The 21,676-nt window shown below is 42.1% G+C and overlaps 1 non-coding gene across 1 annotated transcript; it reads left to right on the top strand.

The window, feature by feature from the left end:
- The first annotated feature begins 20,794 nt into the window (after positions 1-20,794).
- LOC145416569 (5S ribosomal RNA) lies at positions 20,795-20,913 on the top strand. The gene has a single exon (XR_013900300.1). It is a non-coding gene; the product is annotated as a 5S ribosomal RNA (ribosomal RNA).
- The last annotated feature ends 763 nt before the right edge of the window (positions 20,914-21,676 follow it).

The following is a 21,676-nucleotide window of genomic DNA, read 5'->3' as shown; positions in this document are numbered from 1 at the left end:
TTTATCAGTAGAAGAAATAGCTACAGAGCCATCAGAGTAGAAAAGAGGAGGGAAGGATGATGAGGTAAAGTTGTTAGAAAGGTTTTTGGCAAGGTGTCAGTAGGAGCGGGAAGAATTTGAGTTAGAGAGTGGAGAGCATTTAGTACGGATGAAGAACAGACTTAGCAAGAATCCGGGCAGAAACGTATAGAAAATGTGATTCAGGGATGGGTTGTCTCTGGTAACTTTTATAGGCCCTCTCCTTCTTGCGGACAGCATTAGAACAAGCACGATTAAACCAAGGCTTTCTTGCATTAGTCAAAGGATATGAGAAAGGAATGTATGCTTCCATGCCCGAGAGAATAACCTCCGTAATGAGCAAGGCACACCCAGATGTCTCCTGGCCCTGGAAGCAATAATCATTCCAGGGAAAATTAAAGAAATACTGCCTGAGGGCCTCCCAATCTGCAGCTCCAAAGTGCCACAGACGACGTTTCATTGCAGGGTCAGCAGGCAGTACCGGAGCGATAGGACAGGTTAAGGTGATAAGGTTGTGATCGGAGAAGCCCAAAGGAGAGAAAAGATTAACAGTGTAAGCAGAAGGATTAGTTGTAAGGAAGAGGTCAAGTATGTTGGAGCTCTCTCCAAGGCGGTCAGGGATACGGGTAGGGTACTGTACAAGCAGCTCTAGGTCATTAAGGATAGAAAAGGTGTAGGCTTGTTCACCAGGTGGATCAGTGAAAGCAGAGGAGAGCCAAAGGTGGTGGTGAACATTGAAATCTCCCAGAATGGAGATTTCAGAGAAAGGAGAAATGGATAGAATGCATTCCATCGTAGAAGTAAGATAGTCAAAGAATTTGTGATAGTCAGTAGAATTAGGAGATAAGTAAACAGCGTAGATATATTTAGTCAGAGAATGACAGGAAAACCAAAACCAGAGTGTAGAAAATGCAGAAGAATCGAGTTCAGGAACACAAGAGCAAGATAAGTTGTTGCATATATAAACACAACAGCCACCTTTGGCTTTCAAATGAGTATACTGAAAGCAGGAGGATACAGAAAAGAGTCAGCTGTCAGTTGCCTCAGACAGCTGAGTCTCAGTTAGAAAAAGAAGGTGAGGTCTAGAGGAGATGTGGTGTTCAAGAGAGCAAAACTTAGAGGAAAGGCCAAGAATGTTGCAGAAATGAAGAAGAGAGTCAGACAGTGGTTCCAGGCATCTTGAGTCGTCACCGGGAGAGGGGCGGAAGGTAGGGGCATTTAGGTCCCCCCCCCCTCCCCGGGGACTCCGGGGCCACGTGTTTTGCTGCCATGATTATTTTTTTTTTACATTTTGGAGAAGGAAGTGTGGTGTGTACTGTGCATGTAGTTTGGTGTTGATAGTTAAACTTGTATTGGAGAGCATGCTGGCCTACTCTCTGTGTTACTGAGACACTGAAAAAGTTCAGCAAAGGGGGATGGTTGGAACCTAGTCCCGAGGGCTGATGAAATGGGAGCTCCAGCTATCCCTGTCATCAGCTATCCATCCACCTTGGGTATACTGCCCTGCTCGACTGGTGCTACAGTCTACTCCTGTAGTAGAGAGGGGAGAAAAAGTGAGCAGATGGAGAGAACAGTTTAAAGAACTGTTGAACAAACAGAATGAAAGTAATGCAAGTGTAAGTGGCTGGGGAATGGCTAGGAGATAGAAGGATGTGAGAAGAGAGGAAGAAATCAGTAAGATGGAAGTTGTGGAACCAATGAAGAAAGTCAAAATGGGGAAAGCCCCAGGAACTGATGGAGTGTGTGGTGCATTGCTGAAGCATGGGGGAGAGACAGTAGTAGAATGGATGTGGAAGATGTGCACATTGGCCTGGGAGGAAAGTAGAGTCCCAAAGATTGGAAGTCAGGTATAATTATTCCCCTGCAGAAAGGAAAAGGGGAAAAAGAAGTATGTGGTAATCATAGGGGCATTTGTCTTCTTAGTGTAATAGGAAAAGTATATAGTAGGATACTTATTGACACAGTTAGGGAAATTACAGAGGAATCAGTTGGAGAAGAACAGGGAGGTTTTAAGAAGGGAAGAGGATGTGTAGATCAGATATTCATTCCTAGATCTTTAGTGGAAAAGTTTCTCAAAAAGGGAAAGAAGTTGTATGCTGCCTTCATGCATTTGGAGAAAGCATATGACAGGGTGGATAAAAAATGATTATGGAAAGTATTAACGCTTTCGCTCACCATAAGTTTTAATAAGTTTCACATTCCACAACACATCGCCTTTCTCCCCACCCCCCGACGCCTGCCACGTGCTCCAAAAAAGTGTATTCGTGGCCTATTTTCACCAACCAAACATATTTATTTTGCCACAAAACCCACATATTGCTATTCGTCAATGTTTGTTCTACATGATAAGGAAAAAAAACATACACACAAACACTATACGAATGTTACAGCGGTGTGAATAAACATTCAAGAACATTCATCTCACTTCCCAACATCGTAACTCGAATGTTCACAAATCTATCTCTACATGTTATACCATCATTAGAGAGAGAATTTTATTAGCTTTCAAAGGGGATTGTTGGCATTTTGATAAGAGGTATGGTTTTTGAGTAATAAGCGAAAAAGTGAAACCTTCTGACTGACACCAGATTTTTTATTCATGGAGCTCTAGCAAAAAACTTTTCTTGGCAATGTTAGTTTTTTTTTTTATCATTGTATGCAGAATATTATGGGCTTTTATTTAAGACCAGAACTGTTCTTCTATGCCTCATAGTTTTCGAGGAAAAAAAAAAAACTATAGTGTACCCACCCGGACACTGAACCGCTGTCAGCTGTGGTCACTTACGTTATTTTCCCATAGCGCACAACATGTTTATGCTTGCTAGGTATGTTTTTTTTTTTTAGTTTTATTCTAAATACTATTATAAAATAACATCTGATTTTCTTTATAGTCCTCTCAAAAACCACACATGAAAACTACATCTGTTGCTTGCAACTGAAACTGAAGCTGTACTTATTTCCCTGTCATTTCTGTTGATGTAAAGAACAATATATATAAATGTGTAAATATACTGAAATAAAAACAGGTAAACAGATGAATCAAAACAGAAAAAATCACTTTCTTCTCCAGTGGCGACGCTCCTCCTGCAGGACCAGATGGGTTTGGGGGTGAGAAGTTTTGTACTATGTGTGTGTGTGTGTGTGTGTGTGCGCGCGTGCATGCGTGCGTGTGTGTGTGTGTGTGTGTGTGTGTGTGTGTGTGTTCTTACCTAATTCTATCTTTACAGGAATGAGTCAAGCTCGTACTGTCCCGTGTCTTAAACCATATTTATCGTACATGTCCTTAAATTTGTGAATTGTTTTGGCACACACTATTTCATTCGGTAGTGCATTCCATTGATCAATTGCTCTGTTTGGGAAACTGAATTTCCTTACGTCTTTATCACCTCTCTTCTTATGCAATTTTTTGCAGTGTCCTCTTGCTGATGCTTCTCCATATGTTAAGTAATCATTTATGTCTATTTTCTCCTTTCCTGATATCCATTTATATAGCATTATCATGTCACCTCTTTTCCTTCTCTCCTGTAGTGTTGGTAGATTCAGTTTATTTAGTCTTTCTTCGTAGCTTAGGTCCCTTAAGCTTGGTATCCATCTTGTAGCGGCCCTTTGAACTTTTTCAATCTTGTCTATGTGCTTTTTGAGATGAGGACTCCAGACTACTGATGCATATTCCAGGGTTGGTCTAATAAATGATGTTATTATCCTTCTTAGCATGTCTTCATTTATGTATGTGAATGCTATTCTCATATTTGCAAGCAGTGTATACATGTTCCCTACCTTCCCGCTTATGTGGTCAGCCGGAGATAGTCTGTTACTGATAATCACACCTAGGTCTTTCTCTCTTTCTGATGTGTATAGGGTTTTATTTCCTAACTTATAATCCCAATCAGGTCTTTTTCCACTTTTACCAAACTTGATTACATGACACTTGTCCACATTGAATTCCATTTGCCATGTACTACTCCATTCATGAAGTTTATTTAATTCTTCTTGTAGCTCTTTACAAGAGTCTGTGTTAGTAATTCTCCTTTGTATTTTTGCATCATCTGCAAACATATTCAGATAGCTCTCATTTCCAGTGTTACTGTTTATATCATTTATATACACTAAAAACATGATTGGTGCCAGCACTGAACCCTGTGGTACTCCACTAGTCACTTCTTTCCATGATGAGTAGTTTCCTCTTAGTACTGTCCTCATTTCTCTTTTTATGAGAAAGTCTTGCATCCAACAAAACAGTTTGCCTCGACTCCTTGATGGTACAGTTTCCATAAAAGTCTTTGGTGTGGTACTGTGTCAAAAGTTTACTTGAAATCTAAATAGATACTGTCCACCCATCCTTCCCTTTCCTGTATTGTGTTTGTTACTCTGTCATAGTAGCTCAACAGATTAGTAACACATGATTTTCCTTTTCTGAAACCAAACTGTCTTTCTGTTATCATACTATGTTCTTCTAGATGATTTACCCAAGCTTTTCTTATAAGTTTTTCTAATACCTTGCTTACAACACTGGTCAGTGATACTGGTCGGTAGTTGAGTGGATTTTGTCTATTTCCTTTCTTGAATAAGGGGACAATATTTGCTTTTTTCCAAATATCAGGTAGTTTACCTTGACTCAAGGATTTCTTGAAGATTAAAAATAATGGTTTACTTAACTCCTTTGCACATTCTCGTAATACCCAACATGAAATTTCATCAGGACCACTTGCTTTTCCTCTGTCTAATCTACTTAACTCCTCCTGTATTACTTTTTCTGCTATTTGTATATCTGGTAGTATGTGTGGACATGCGTGTTCCACATAGTCCCTCTCAAAATTTTTTTCTTCTGTAAAAATTGGAAATTCTTATTTAGTGCTTCACAAATATCTTTCTCTTGTGTATAAGTGATTCCCTCGTCCGTAATGGATTGTATTATATCTTTTACTTTAGTTTTGCTTCTGATATAGCTGTAAAACAGCTTTGGTTGATCACTACTTTTATTTATTATATCCTCCTCAAACTGTTTTTGGGCTTCCCTCCTTATTCTTGTATAGTCATTTCTTGCCTGTTTGTAATTATTATATGCCCTTTCACTATTGTGTCTTCTCTATCTATTCCACAACAAATCTCTTCTTTCTTTTGATTTTTTACATTCTGTATTGAACCATTTCTGTATTTTCTTATCTGCTTCTTTGTGCTGTGGGATGTACTTCTGGACTCCTATTTCATAAAATTCACAAAATTTTTTATATACAGCATTTAAATCTTGTCCTCTAAGCTCATTTTCCCAATCAACTTCTAAGAAATACTTCTTAAGGTCTTGATAATTTCCCTTTTTATAGTTTAGGCTCTTTTTGTAACTATCATTGCTGTTACCTATGTCACATGCTATCCTGAAGTTATAATTTAGTACTGCATGATCGCTTTTGCCGAGTGGAGGGTGATATATTAATCTGTCAATATCATTTTCTTGCCTTGTAAATATTAGATCTAGCACTGAAGGTACATCAAGTCCTCTTTTTCTCGTGGTTTCCCTCACATGTTGCGTTAAGAAAAACTCTTGTACAAGATCCAGGAGCTTTTGGTCCCAACAGCTTTCTTGGCTATTTATATCTAGAGTATTCCAATTTATATTTGTATTGAAGTCCCCAGTTAGTATAATTCTTTCCGATTTCTCTTCCATTTTATGTAGCAATGATCTTACACTCTGAATTGTACTCTCTGCCAGGTCCTCATATTCGTCTCTTTCCCATGTGTTTGATCTGGGTGGCATGTACAAATTGGCTACAATTATTTTACCTTCAGATGTGTCCATCTCTACTGCAATCAGTTCTATTTGTGATGGTATATCTAGTTTTATTTCCTTGACTTTTGGATTTTTCTTAGTTGATATTATAATTCCTCCTTTTTTTAAATATCTGTCTCTTCTCCATATATTGTATTCCTCTAAGTTTAGTATGTCATTTGATATCCTTGGTATTAATTTTGTTTCAGTTAGGCATATTATTTGTGGTTCATTTTCTCTGACATAATCATTCATCTCTAGTAATTTAGATACCATTCCATCCACATTTGAGTACATCAACTTTAACATCTTGTTCATATACAGTAACCCCTCCAATATCCGGATCAATAGAGCCATCGGTAGGTTCGGATATTGGTTTCTTCCGGATATTGGGCCCCAGCTTATGGACTTGTACTTATGGACCCTAACTCAGAGAAACACCTATACAACTCCTCCGGACATGCATAGCACCTATTTAACACCCAAATCACACCAATAAGGCACATAGATGACTGAAATAAATGCAAAAGAAACATAAAATGTGGGTTTAGAAGTATGTTCATACATTAATAAACATTCTGGTACTTATGGACTCTAACCGAACCTAACTCTGAAAAACACATTCCTACTGCACATGCATAAGGTAAGTATAGTATGGAAAAAAGTACAGTTTGACACATTCTGGTAAGTATAGTATGGGAAAAAGTACAATATGAAACATTCTGGTAAGTATAGTATGGAAAATAGAACAGTATGAAACATTCTGGCTACTTACAGCAAGTCCCTGGCCACCTCGATGAATAACCGCCTCCTCTCGGACTCTGACAGTAAGAACGATTTCCTGAAGCACTTGCACTACACTCTTCCTGAAGGCTTGCACTGAACTTAGTCAATAACACACAGAAGTCCGTTCTCTTCACAGTGTTCACTTTAGTCCAAATAATGTTCCATTAAATTTAAGTGTTGCACATTAACTTTTCCCAAGTTTTTTTAAATTTCCAAAGCCAAAACAAAGAAGGTTAGTTACGTTAAATTTCTTTTCTACTGAGTCTTTTCTCTCATTTTGAAAACCTTAACACAACACACCATTTTTTTCACTGCACAACACTCAAAATTCCCGTGTGGTCTAGTGGAGAAGTTCTTGCTGTTTATTCGCTGTCAGAGTCCGAGAGTATCACTGGCAGGCGACCAAGGGGTGCATCGGTGGGTTGTGGTGATGGCGTACCGACTACAGAAGACTCTGAAGATAGCCGCAAACTCACATCGAGCGGTGACTCCATTGTAGCTGATGTGCTGGGCTGTGGCTCGGAGCATGAGGGCCTGTCTTGGGGAGGCAACGGAGTGGAACCAGGGCTTGGCACAGCGGGGATCACGGGCCTGAAAAAACTGTCAATCGTTGACTGACGCAAGGACCGACGATTCTGGCGATTGATGATGTGCTGCCGGAAAGCACGCACTTCCTCCACGAGTCCCAAGGGCCCCATCTCCCTGTCGCAGTCCGGGTGTTCCAGGTAGTCTAGGACGAACTCTAGATCTTCCCGGAGTGCGCTCAGCTTGGGGATGGCTGGAATAGTGTCCTGCTGAGAGGAGTCCGCATCATCATCGCCTTCCTCGTCGGAATCTTCAAGTTTGGGACTGACACCAGCAACCGAAGACGCGATCTCGATATCAGACAACGTCTGATACCCAGGATCGCCCTCGTCGTCGTCCAACCACTCACGAACATCGTCCACATCAACATCGTCGCCGTGCGTACGTAGCCGTGCATGGAAGTCATCCACGTCAAACCCTAGGAAATCGTACTCCACATCTGTTCCGAGAAGCAGACAAGACCAACCATTTTCAAGAGTTTTCACAGGGACTTCCTTCCATGCACTAGCCCAGTTGTACAGCGCAGACTTGATGTTGTAGCGGCGAAGGTTTTCCAAAGTCCGCTTGCCTCGAGTGTCACGTCCTTCCCTGCGCTCGTCCTCATCCTCGAGAACAACCATCACCTCGTCCAGGAACTTCCGATGGTACAGGCGCTTTGTTGCCACGATCACTCCTTGGTCCATGGGTTGAATGAGAGCAGTCGTATTAGGTGGCAGAAACATGCACCTAATACAGCCATTCTCAGCAACCAAGTCCTTGTCGCACGGGTGGGCAGGTGCATTGTCGAGGAGAAGGAGAGCCTTTACCTGGTCGCGAGGAATTCCCAGTGTCTTCGTCTGGTACTGCATGACCTCCTTGACGAAGTGACGGTGAAACCAGTCTTTGAAAATCACAGCTGTGAACCATGCTTTCAAAGAATGGTACCATACGACAAGAAGGACATCCTTCACCCCATGAAGGCACCGAGGCTGCTTTGCACGGGCAACAATAACGGGCTTAAGCCGGTGCATGCTGTTAGCATTGGCACAACACAAAGCAGATCTCCGTTCCTTAGAAAGCTTGCGGCCAGGTACACGCTTCTCCGTCTCGTCGGCTAGAGTGTTCGTTGGCACCGAGCGATAGAATAGGCCAGTTTCGTCAGCGTTATAGACTTGACTGAGAGTGAGGCCCTCCCTGTCGATCAAGCCTTTCACCTTGTGCCGAAACTCGTCCACTTCATCCTCGTTAGCGTCCAATGCTTCGCCATGTGCTTTACGGTTAGTAAAGCCATGTCGCAACTTGAACGCGAAGAGCCAACCCTCGGATGCCTTGAAGTCTAGGGCATCGTGAAGCCTTGCAAACTTCTCAGCAGCAGCCTTCAGCTCCGTTCCACGTACCATCACACCAGCTGCACGTTGCTGTCGATACCAAATCAACGTGGAGCGGTCGATTTCTGCATACTTGGGGGTAAACATAACCTTCCTCTCCACGTTGCGTTTGCTTCTCGACGAGAAGTCAGCCGTGTACTGCATGAGCTTGTCTCAGGAACGCTTGATATCGAACAAAGTCGATCGGGCTAGGTTGAACTCGCGGAGAATGCGTGAAGAAGACCAACCCGCATCAACTTTCTCCAATATCTCCCGTTTCTTCTCCAGAGTCAACACCACTCTCTTCCTTTTCTCAGGAGGCGGGGCCATCATCACACACACTAAGAGTAGGGCAGAGAGCAGCAGGAGGCCTTGCAGCAAGTACGGCACAACCACAAAAGCGAGCACGTGGGCAGCCATGGCGAACAGCGTAGGTCCAGTCGCGGTGAGAGACAGGCGGGAAGTGGGGAGGATGCAGCGGCGCTCTATCGGACGTCGGAGGAATGACGAACCAAAACAATGCTCTCACGCGGCACGCGCAGCAAGTTCAAATTACGGACGGCAAAAAATCGATTTTTTTATTTTTTTATTTTTTTGGATTTTTGGACCATTTTGGGAATGTTTGATCCCAGGACGATAAGGTTCGGTTAGTGGGGATGTTCGGTTGTTGGGCGTCCGGATATTAGAGTGATTACTTGTCATGATATGGTTCTACTACCTTCCTCCTTTTTCTTCCATCCTGTTTGTGTACCACTTTCGTACCTGCAATCCAATTACTTTGTAAAAAAATTTCTTCTTCTCCTCTTCTGATCTTCCCTCATTTTTTATTTTTGCTTCCTCCCTTTTCTCTTTCAGTAATTCCAGTTCCTCTTGTGTTAGGCATCTTTTTATCCATACATTTTTGAACTCCTCTTTTTCCTTAAGATTCTTTGCATTTTTTAGTATCTCTTTCACAGTGTTTACACTCTGGAAAGTCACCTTTAGAGGTCTTGTCTTGCTTTTCTCGTATTTCCCTAACCTTTTGTGTTCCTCTATGTCTTTACTACAGATTTCCTCTGATACTTCTTTCAGTAAGCTCATTACATTTGCCATCTCCTTTTTGTCTCTTGTGATCTTGTTTTTAACTTCTTCCTCTTCTATACCAGTGATTACTATTGATTTGTTTATCTCTACTGAATCTCTGACTAACTTTGGATTGTTTTGGATTATTCTTTTCACCTCCTTTTTAATGCTTTTTTCCTCCACCCTTGTTTCTAAGTCTTTCTTTACTTTCACCATTTCAGCATACGTGGTTTCTACATCATTTTTGTAGCTTTGCACAGCTTCATTCACTTGTGTTATCTTCTCCTCAATATCACTGCTCTGGTCAATAAGACTGCTAACTTGCCTAATTGTCTCTGTGTCATTTTTGAACTCTTCCATAACACTCTCGTGATTGACTACTGTACTTGCCATTTCACTCATTTTCTTCCAAAGTGTACTCAATTCCACTGTTAGTTCACTGATGGTTGTGTCTTTCTTATTGGCCTCCCTTCCTAGTTTTTCTATTTCTTCCTTTTGCAAGTGCATCTGCTTCTTTATTTCATCAATTTCATTTTTGAAAGCCATTTCTAGTTTGTTTACACGTTCGACCAGTCTATTGTGAGTCTCTACTTCAACCAGTTCTTGGTAGAAATCATCATTTTGCTTTTTACCTTTATCCCTTTTCTTTTCCAAATTTGTTTTACTGAAGTATGTATCCATTTTGCAATACTTAAAGTGAAGAGCATGTACTTACAATCTCCGTGTTGTTGTAGTCTAAACAAACCTCAGAGATGACTCAGCGTATTCTTTAGCCTTGGTTCTAGTTCCTGTTTGTACAAGTCTTGTTTAAACTTATTATTTTTTTCCTTTTAATAATGAACAATCATTTAGTCTAACCTGGTACTGAGCTTGACTCATACAAAGATACTATTTAGGTAATGCCACTGGCCGTGATGATTTGGTACGGAGCGCCGGTGTCGCACGTCCGCCTAGATTGAATCCCTGTGTGTGTGTGTGTGTGTGTGTGTGTGTGTGTGTGTGTGTGTTCTTACCTAATTGTATCTTTACAGGAATGAGTCAAGCTCGTACTGTCCCGTGTCTTAAACCATATTTATCGTACATATCCTTAAATTTGTGAATTGTTTTGGCACACACTATTTCATTCGGTAGTGCATTCCACTGATCAATTGCTCTATTTGGGAAACAAAATTTCCTTACGTCTTTATCACCTCTCTTCTTATGCAATTTTTTGCAGTGTCCTCTTGCTGATGCTTTTCCATAGGTTAAGTAATCATATATTACTATTTTCTCCTTCCCTGATATGCATTTATATAGCATAATCATGTCACCTCTTTTCATTCTCTCCTGTAGTGTTGGTAGATTCAGTTTATTTAGTCTTTCTTCGTGGCTTAGATCCCTTAAGCTTGGTACCCATCTTGTAGTGGCCCTTTGAACTTTTTCAATCTTGTCTATGTGTTTTTTGAGATGAGGACTCCAGACTACTGATGCATACTCCAGGGTTGGTCAAATGAATGATGTTATTATCTTTCTTAGCATGTCTTCATTTATGTATGTGAACACTATTCTCATATTTGCAAGCAGTGTATACATGTTCTGTACCTTCTCACTGATGTGGTCAGCCGGAGATAGTCTGTTATTGATAATCACACCTAGGTCCTTCTCTCTTTCTGATGTGTGTAGGGTTTTATTTCCTAACATATAATCCCAATCAGGTCTTTTTCCACTTTTACCAAACTTGATTACATGACACTTGTCCACATTGAATTCCATTTGCCATATATTACTCGATTCATTAAGTTTATTTAATTCTTCTTGTAGCTCTTTACAAGAGTCTGTGTTAGTAATTCTCCTTTGTATTTTTGCATCATCTGCAAACATATTCAGATAGCTCTCATTTCCAGTGTTACTGTCTATATCATTTATATACACTAAAAACATGATTGGTGCCAGCACTGAGGCCTGTGGCACTCCACTAGTCACTTCTTTCAATGGTGAGTAATTTCCCCTTAGTACTGTCCTCATTTCTCTTTTCATGAGAAAATCTTGCATCCAACAATACAGTTTGCCTCGAATTCCTACTTGATGGTACAGTTTCCATAAAAGTCTTTGGTGTGGTACTGTGTCAAATGCTTTCTTGAAATCTAAATAGATACTGTCCACCCATCCTTCCCTTTCCTGTATTGTGTTTGTTACTCTGTCATAGTAGCTCAACAGATTAGTAACACATGATTTTCCTTTTCTGAAACCAAACTGTCTTTCTGTTATCATATTGTGTTCTTTTAGGTGATTTACCCAAGCTTTTCTCATAAGCTTTTCTAATATCTTGCTTACAACACTGGTTAGTGATACTGGTCGGTAGTTAAGTGGATTTTGTCTATTCCCTTTCTTGAATAAGGGAACAATGTTTGCTTTCTTCCAACTATCAGATAGTTTACCTTGACTCAAGGATTTCTTGAAAATTGAAAATAATGGTTTACTTAACTCCTTTGCACATTCACGCAGCACCCAACATGAAATTTCATCAAGACCAGTTGCTTTTCCTTTGTCTAATTTACTTAGCTCCTCCTGTATTTCTTTTTCTGATGTTTGTATATCTGGTAGTATGTGTGGGCATGCAAGTTCCACATAATCCCTCTCAAAATTTTTTCCTCTGTAAAAACTGATTGGAAATTCTTGTTTAGTGCTTCACAAATATCCTTCTCTTGTGTATAGGCGATTCCATCGTCTGTAATGGATTGTATTTTATCTTTTACTTTGGTTTTGCTTCTGATGTAGCTGTAAAATAGCTTTGGTTGATCACTACTTTTATTTATGATATCCTCCTCAAACTGTTTTTGGGCTTCCCTCCTTATTCTTGTATAATCGTTTCTTGCCTGTTTGTAATTATTATATGCCCTTTCACTATTGTGTCTTCTGTATCTATTCCACAACAAATCTCTTTTTTCTTTTGATTTTTTACATTCTGTATTGAACCATTTCTTTATTTTATTTTATTTTTCTTTGTGCTGTGGGATGTATTTCTGGACTCCTATTTCATAAAGTTCACAGAATTTTTCATATATAGCATTTAAATCTTGTCCTCTAAGCTTCTTTTCCCAAGGAATTTCTAAGAAGTACTTCTTTAGGTCATGATACTTTTCCTTTTTATAGTTTCGGCTCTTTTTGTAACTTTCATTGCTGTTACCTATGTCATATGCAATCCTGAAGCTGCAATTTAGTACTGCATGGTCGCTTTTGCCTTACGGAGGGTGATATATTAAATTGTCAATATCGTTTTCTTGCCTAGTAAATATGAGATCTAGCATTGAGGGTACATCGAGTTCTCTTTTTCTGGTGCTTTCCCTTACATGTTGCATTAGGAAAAACTCTTGCACGAGATCCAGGAGCTTTTGGTCCTAACAGCTTTCTTGGCTTATTATATCTACAGTATTCCAATTTATATTTGTATTAAAATCTCCAGTTAGTATAATTCTTTCCCATTTCTCTTCCATTTTATGTAGTAATGCTCTTAAACCCTGAATTGTACTCTCTGCCAGGTCCTCATATTCGTCTCTTTCCCATGTGTTTGATCTGGGTGGCATATACAAATTGGCTACAATTACTTTACCTTCAGATGTATTGATCTCTACTGCAATCAGTTCTACCTGTGACGGTATATCTAGTTCTATTTCTTTGACTTTTAGATTTTTCTTAGTTAATATTATAATTCCTCCTCCTTTTTTTAAGTTCCTATCTCTTCTCCACATATTGTATTCCTCTAAGTTTGGGATGTCATTTGATATCCTTGGTGTTAATTTTGTTTCAGTTAGGCATATTATATGTGGTTCATTTTTTCTGACATAATCCTTCATCTCTAATAATTTCGATACCATTCCATCTACATTTGAGTACATCAACTTAATCATCTTGTTTATATACTTGTCATGATTTGGTTCTACTACCTTCCTCCTTTTTATTCCCTCCTGTTTATGAACCACTTTCGTACCTGCAATCCAATTACTTTGTAAAAAAATATATTCTCCTCCTCCTCTGATCTTCCCTCATTTTTTGTGTTTGCTTCCTCCCTCTTCTCTTTCAGTAATTCCAGTTCCTCTTGTGTTAGACATCTTTTTATCCATACATTTTTGAACTCCTCTTTTTCCATAAGATCCCTTGAATTTTTTAGTATCTCCTCCACGGTGTTTACACTCTGGAAGGTTACCTTTAGGGGTCTTGACTTGCTTCTCTCGTATTTCCCTAACCTTTTGTGTTCCTCTATGTCTTTACTACAGAGTTCCTCTGATACTTCTTCATTTCAGCATACGTGGTTTCCACATCATTTTTGTAGCTTTGCACAGCTTCATTCACCTGTGTTACCTTCTCCTCAATATCACTGCTCTGGTCTATCAGACTGCTTACTTGCCTAATTGTCTCTGTATCATTTTTGAACTCTTCCATAATACTCTCATGGTTGACTACTGTACTTGCCATTTCACTAATTTTCCTCCTAAGTGTACCCACTTCTACTGTGAGCTCATCTATGGTTGTGTCTTTCTTGTTGACTTCCTTTCCTGATTTTTCTATTTCTTCCTTTTGCAAGTGCATCTGTTTCTTAATTTCATCAATCTCATTCTGAAAAGCCATCTCTAGTCTATGTACTCGTCCCACCAGTTTATTGTGAGTCTCCATTTCAACCAATTCTTGGTAGAAATCATCATCCTGCTTTCTACCTTTATCCCTTTTCTTTTCCAAATATCCTTTACTAAAGTATGTCGTCATTTTGCAGTACTACAAGCACATACAGTACTTACATTCCCTGGGGCAGTTGTAGACTAAACAAACGATCAGCTGATTGTGCACATTCTTGCTTTGCGTTGTTTTCTTTTCTGTTTGAACAAGTCCAACTTAAAACTTCTTTTTTTTATTAGAACACCATTTAGTCTAACCTGGTACAGAGCTTGACTCATATGAAGATACCAATTTAGGTAATGCCACTGGCCAAGTCGGCCAGGTATGAAGCGGTGGCGACGTGCGTCTGTTCTCCTCAGTGCCTAGAGTGTGAGTGTGTGTGTGTGTGTGTGTGTGTGTGTGTGGTCGTGTGTTCCACTAGTGAAGGTATTGCTTGGCATGGTACCGCTCAAAACAATCACCCATGCAAAGCGGCACATCACATACAGGACACATGTTCCTTGTGTCCTTCCTCACCCCCAACCTGAAGCACAAGGTACACCTGAGCATCTCATAGCGGATCCTCGCCCAGTGGTGGCCCTGAGTGCGGTCTAACCTGATGTCGTCATCTATCACCCAGCGACGCTTGATTGGATGCCCTCGTGCTCCGTGGTCTTGTTGTGCGGGAAGGACAGCTGCAGGCCCAGGCACAGGTTCTCCTGACGGACCAGCAACTTTAGGTGGTGGCGGTGCTGACACCCATGATAGGCCTCCTGCAGGCAGTGCTGGTGGCGGTGATGGCACCCACGATGGGCTTGCTGCAGGTGGTGCTGGTGGCAGTGACAGCACCCGTGATGGGCTTGCTGCAGGTGGTGCTGGTGGCAGTGACAGCACCCGTGATGGGCCTGCTGCAGGTGGTGCTGGTGGCAGTGACAGCACCCGTGATGGGCCTGCTGCAGGTGGTGCTGGTGGCAGTGACAGCACCCGTGATGGGCCTGCTGCAGGTGGTGCTGGTGGCAGTGACAGCACCCATGATGGGCTTGCTGCAGGTGGTGCTGGTGGCAGTGACAGCACCCGTGATGGGCCTGCTGCAGGTGGTGCTGGGGGTGGTGATGGGACCCGTGGTGGTCCTCTTGCAGGCGGTGCTGGTGATGGCTGGGCCCATCCTGGCACTGGTGCCTGTGCCTGCTGGGTGCCAGGTGTTGCTGGTGCTGGCCTTTGGGTAGATAGGCCTGGGGCATGGTGGATTACATCTCCAGACGCAGGCCAGTCCTCTTCATGGAAATGCAGAAGATCGTTGATGATCTGCTCCACAAATTCAAGGAGAGTTACTGTCCCACGTCTGTACTTTTTGTACAAGGCGAATGCGTTGAAGAGTGCCATGTGGACGAAGTAGAAGGTGATCTTCTTCGTCCACTTGATGGTTCGCCGTTGGATGGGGTAGTACTGAACCATCTGATCGAAATGATCCACACCACCCATGTACCTGTTGTAGTCCTCCGCTACGACGGGCTTGTTGACAACCTTCTCCACATAGGTTGTCCGCCTGTCATTACCCCACACCTTCCCTCAAACCTTCTTTGGAATGGTGTCGGCGCTGTGGAAGGTGGACACCATGTTGACAATGCACTAGTCCCTCCACAGCAAGACAAGCACATTGTCTTTGTGCCTGTATGCCATACCCCCCTCAGGCAGGCCCTGGCAATGGCCTGCAGCTGCCGTGGTGCTCCTCTAGGCAGCTGCAGGGTCCCATACATGTAAATGCCTGCTGTGAAGAGTCATTTGCACAGGGCTACAGAATTGTAATAGTTGTCTATGAACAACTTACAGCCCTGGTCCTTCAATGGTTCCACCAGGCCCCACGTGGTGTTCTCGAGGGTCTGCTGCACCCGTGCGTAGACCTCAAGGTTCCAGATGTAGCCTGAGGATGACTCAACCACCATGCAGAGTTTAATGGCATACTTGGTGGGCTTCTGGGGGTTGTAGACACAGAAGGGCAACCTGCCCTTCCATCCCAGAGAGCCCTCATCGAGGCTGAGCTGCTCCTTGGGTTGGTACATTGACTGGAACTGCTGAAAAAGGTAGAGGTACCCCATGACTGTGTGAATGTGGATGAGCTGATCTTGGTTGTCCCAGGGTATGGCAAACGAGTTGAAGGTGTGGAAGTGCTTCAGGATGGCGTTGAAGCACCTTCCACTCATCGTCCGCCTGAACCTTGGGTAGTCGTGCTGCTCAGAACTCCTTCAGTAGTGCCTGATGGTGGGCATGTGCACGACTCCCATGAACAGGTACAGCCCCAGGAACTTGGCCATCTCCTCTTCATTACAGGTGAACCAGGCAACCAGCTGAGTCCCAAGGAATGTGGCATACCGGTTGGTTTCCATGGTGAGATATGACAACTCGCGAATGAAGAAGAGCTGGAAGAACTGCAGCGGAGTTGTTGGGATATCCACCTTGATCCCTGGGGAGCCAGTGAACAGTCACTGGTTTGGTGTGAACAGGCCACTGCTCCACCCGGGACCCTCTTCACCGGCGGTGGCGGCAGAGGCAGCGGGTCGGCCTGCCAACACCCTTCGGCCTGCCCTCCAACCCCTTGGACGTCCCCCGTGACCAGGCAACGGACCATGGTGCCCTCGTCTAGGAGGAGACGGCTCAGATGAGGACAAGGACAAGACAGAGGGCTCTGGGGACTAGAGATGTACTGATACCAAAATTTCGACCAATACCGATGCCGACAACACAAAATTGGACCAATGCCAATACTACTACCGATACTGATACTGATACCAGTGAGGGAGGGTGGTGCCTGCAGTCTGAGGGCTGTGGCAGGGCCCTGAGCTGCTGATATGAGGCTACTAACCTGTCTCGTTGATGTCCATGGTGACAGATGTGGCTCATTACCAAAGAATGTACTGTATTACTATGCACTGTGTACTCAAAATAATGATACTAAATAATTGGATATTATGGTACCAATAATTTATTTTTCAAACCTATAAAACATTCAAATCCTATTTAACAAAATAACTTCCTGTGAGTGATATGTTGTGATATGTTACACACTAAATTCCTTTTAAGTATCGGTAGTATCACCAGAAAATCGGCTGATACCAATTCCGATACCAATACTCTAAAAATGGGCCGATACCACCGATACCGATACATCGGTACATCTCTAATGGGGACACCATTCTCCTCGGCCTGGCTGGCGAGGATGTCACCATAGCATCCTGCACAGCAGGTGCAGGTGGAGGGGCCATAGTCACATACAATGGCCCAGATTCCAGTGACACTGGCTTGGCCAAGGGGCAGAGGGGCCTGGAGATGGAAAGAAGACGAAGATAGTGGTGGGACCGGCAGGTCCCAGAGGTGGGAAGAGCCTCGAGGTGAGGCCGGCCACTGATGGTGGTGTTGTCTCCCATGGTGGAAGGCGGCGGGGCAGCTCCACTTGCTGGCCGGAAGGCGTGATGTCAATCTCCACCCCAGAATGTTTGCTCTCGCTGTCACTCTCCGACTCGATCTCATCAAGGAGTCTTCTCCACTTGTCTGGTGTCAACCCCTGTTTCATCTTTGCAAAAGACTTATTATCACTGCAAGCCAACTGGAGAATGAAATTGCTGAGCTAGGGTTGTGAGCTGAAATAAAGCAATCAAAATATTGTATCCACAGCCAGCCAAGAACTTTGCTCAACACTAGCACAACACAAGGATTCATGATATACATGTATGTCCTTGAAAAACATTGTCTGCTACACCTGACTTAGTGCACACGTAGGGGCCACCTAAGTGACCTACAGAACACATGCATGTACTTCAGTGGTAAACTATGCTGTATTTTTCATAAAGTGATAGATTTGGTTATTTCTCACGGGAAAAAAATACGTAAATAGTGCAGCGTGTTCTCATAAGGAAAATATCGTCTCCTACACCTAAGTTAGCACAAAGGTAGCGAAATGCAACGTGACCTACGGAACACGTGTATGTACTTTAGTGGTGAAATATACTGTATTTCTCATAAGTGATAGATTTGGTTATGTCTCATGTGAAAAAACACGTAAACAATGCAGTGTGTTGTCGTAAGAAAAATATCGTCTCCTACACCTGAGTTAGCACAAAAGTAGCAAAATCCAACGTGACATACAGAGCACATGAATGTACTTTAGTGGTGAAATATACTGTATTTCTCATAAAATGATTGATTTGGTTATGTCTAGCGTAACCAACACGTAATAAGCGCACCGCATGCTTGTGACAAATTCTCGTGTGCAAGACAATTAGTGCTACCTTTGGGCTTAGTCAGGTGTAGGAGACGATGTTTTTCTAACGAGCCCGCACCGCACTGTTTACATGTTTTGTTCAAATGAGACATAACCAAATCTATCACTTTATAAGAAATACTGTATATTTCAGCACTAAAGTATGTGCATGTGTTCCTTAGGTCACATTGCATTTCACTACTTTCACGCTAACTCAGGTGTAGGAGATGATATTTTCCTTACGAGAACACTCTGCACTGTTTACATGTTTTGTTCACATGAGACATAACAAAATCTATCACTTTATGAGAAATACAGAATATTTCACCACTAAAGTACCTGCACGTGTTCTGTAAGTCAAGTTCCATTTTGCTACCTTTGCGCTAACTCAGGTGTACAGGACAATGTTTTTCTTACGAGCATGTGGTTCACTCTTTCATTTTCTTTTTACATTACACATAACCAAATCTATCACTTTATGAGATACATAGTACATTTCACCACTATAGTGCATGCACATATTCCGTTGGTCACATAGGTGGCCCCTACCTGTGCGCCAAGTCAGGTGTTGCAGACGCTATTTTTGTAACGATAACACACTGCATTGTTTCTGTTTTTATTTCACATGAGACATAACCAAATCTATCACTCTATGAGAAACACTTCACCAGTGAAGTACATGCACATCCTCTGTATGTCACGTTGGATTCTGCTACCTTTGCGCTAAACTCAGGTGGTAGATGATGTTTTCTTACGAGCATGGGGTTCACTCTTCCATTTTCTTTTCACATTACACATAACCAAATCTATCAATTTATGAGATACACAGTATATTCCACCACTAAAAGTACATGAACGTGCTCTGTAGGTCACATGTGCAATACCTCAGGCATCGCACCACAATATTTTCTAACAAGAACGTGGTGCAGTGTTTACATTGTTCCACACAAGCATACGGTAAACATATCACTATAACATTCATGCTTTATTTCACACAACAAGCATACGGAATAAACATAACGGTATAAAATGAAATATCCCTAAGCCTCCTCCATTTCATCCCCTCATGACAACAGCATGCCGTGGCTGTAAGGCATATGTGACTCATGCCCTAGCCAATATTTTATCTCGTACACTCATTGCACTGTACTCCTATTTATTGCACTATAACACTATCCCACCTACATCAGCATAAAAAATGATTTCATCAACACTTTGCCAATTATTCCGTTCATGACAACGCCGTGTCGTAAGGCGGTTTCTTGTCTCCCCCTAAAGCTGCTGCACGTTTCACCATTTCCTTGCTCACTAGCTATTGCACACTGTATTCACTTGATTCACTATCACTATTTCAATGATTGAATACTCACATCTGGTGCAGGGCAGAGGCAGTGTAGTTGTGGGGCCACGGCGAAAAACAGGTAGCACAATCTTCGTTGGGCCAACGGTTGATAATGGCCAGGAATAATTCACAAACATCTAATTTCCTATTGCAAACACCAAAGCTAATCACAATAGTGCCCAATAAAGTACAGACAAGCACTATTGGTATAGTGAAATATGACACGCACCTGGGACGGGGGTAATGGAGGAGGTTTAACCCCTTAACTGCGGGGCGTCACTTTCATGACGTTTGGGAGCAAGGGATCATACCGTGGGGCGACACTTTTGTGATTCTGTGTTATTTTGAATTCGCCCGGGCTTTCAAGTGGTGGCTTGTATCATCTATCAGTACTGCTAATGTCCAACACTAGTCAGCACTCCTAATCTCATCTGTACTCCCATCCATTGTTGACAATTTAGCCATTTCTCCCCGTTCTTGACTTCCCTCCCTACCTCCCCTCCATTACCCTATCCTCTCCCCTGCCTGGCCGTGCTAAGTAAATCTTCCCTGGAATTTTTCACTGATTTCATCCATTGAAATAAGCCCTATGCCATATTCTTATACCAAATAATATATACAAGAAAGAAATAAGGTAAGTGAGAGTGCCATACACCTAGAATTGGCTAATTATCACCTGACAACACCTCACATGCACTCGTTAGCTAATTTTCGCTTTTTATTTCCCCTTGAAATATGCCATATAATCTATTTTCGTAATAAAAATATATATAAGAAAGGAAGGGAGAAGCCTAAGTGATATTTACATTCACCTGGAACTACCTAATTATTGCAGGCCACCACACTGTATTCTACGCTGAGTAAATCTTCCCTGGAATTTTCCACTGATTTCATCCATTGAAATAAGCCCTATGCCCTATTCTTATACCAAATAATTTATACAAAAAAGAAATAAGGTAAGTGATAGTGCCATACACCTGGAATTGGCTAATTATCACCTGACAACACCTCACGGCCATACCACGTTGAGTACACCGCTTCCCGTCCGATCAGCGAAGTTAAGCAACGTTGGGTCTGGTTAGTACTTGGATGGGTGACCACCTGGGAACACCAGATGCTGTTGGCATCCCTACGTGTCAAGTGGGGTTGGTGGAGGATTAGTGCCCCTCCCTGTAAAACAATTAACTCTAAGTCCTTGGCCACCCCGTTTGGGATACATGGCGTCTGGCAATGAATGAATGAATGAACACCTCACGTGCACTCGTTCACTAATTTTCGCTGTTCATTTCCCCTTGAAATATGCCATATAATCTATTTTCGTAATAAATATACATATAAGGAGGGAAGGGAGAAGCCTAAGTGATATTTACATTCACCTGGAACTACCTAATTTATTATGTATTGTCTTGGTTTCCTGCCAATCATTTCACTGCTATATATTAGCAGGTCTCACAGGGCTGAAGTTGGTAGTATTGCACTCACCCTAGCCAGGCAGCAGGAGGCCACTACTATCAGATCACTGTCGTCTTTGAAGGTGGGAGTATGTCTGATTAGCTCCTGCTAACTTCCGCCGCTTTCTAGCCCCATGCAAAGGGCCCTGTGACCTTTACCCCCTACTAAACCTCGTGTGGAAAGAGGTAAAGGGCTGACAATTGATAGAGAGTGACTACGATCTTTTTATTGAGTAAAACAGTGCAAGTGGAATTGTAAATAATGTGTAAATAATGTGTAAACAGCAACTGAAAGCAATGAATGTAAATATAAGTGAACAGTGGAATATAGTTTTATAAGTTACTTCAAGTGACAGTGCATAACACAGTGTAAATAAAATAGAAATGTAAATAATGTAAATAAAATAGAGAACGTAAATAGAAATGTAAATGAGTAGT

Source organism: Coenobita brevimanus, chromosome 106, assembly GCF_032717465.1.
Source record: "Coenobita brevimanus isolate Jiangsu-jjx chromosome 106, ASM3271746v2, whole genome shotgun sequence".
Taxonomy (NCBI): Eukaryota; Metazoa; Arthropoda; class Malacostraca; order Decapoda; family Coenobitidae; genus Coenobita; species Coenobita brevimanus.
This window is presented reverse-complemented; position numbering and strand designations above follow the sequence as displayed.